Genomic DNA, 429 nt, shown 5'->3' with positions numbered 1-429 from the left:
CATTATTAAAGGTGCGCCAATACTGACTCCTCAAATGACTGGATAAATTATTCTGCAAAATTTGTGGCAGGATGGTAAGGTACGGTACAGCAAAACAGAGACGGAGGAGGTGACCATCATCCAAAACTGTGGTCGACCAATGGATGAATGCACCCCCAAGATACAAGTGCCTACATTGTGACCATCATTCAAAACTGTGGTCGACCAACGGCTGAAGGCATCCGTGGGGGAAGCTTATCCGAGCCTAGCACCCCCAAGACACAAGTGCCTACATCAAATTCTATGTATACACTTGAGTCTTTTAAAATATATATATATATATAACAAATATATAAATATATACAGCTTACTTATATATAAATATATATATATTTACATATATATGTATATATATATATATATGTATATATATATATATATATATATACA

Source organism: Cynoglossus semilaevis, chromosome 1, assembly GCF_000523025.1.
Source record: "Cynoglossus semilaevis isolate Cse_v1.0 chromosome 1, Cse_v1.0, whole genome shotgun sequence".
Lineage (NCBI taxonomy): Eukaryota > Metazoa > Chordata > Actinopteri > Pleuronectiformes > Cynoglossidae > Cynoglossus > Cynoglossus semilaevis.
The sequence above is the reverse complement of the archived record's forward strand: the minus strand, read 5'-3'. Positions refer to the sequence as shown.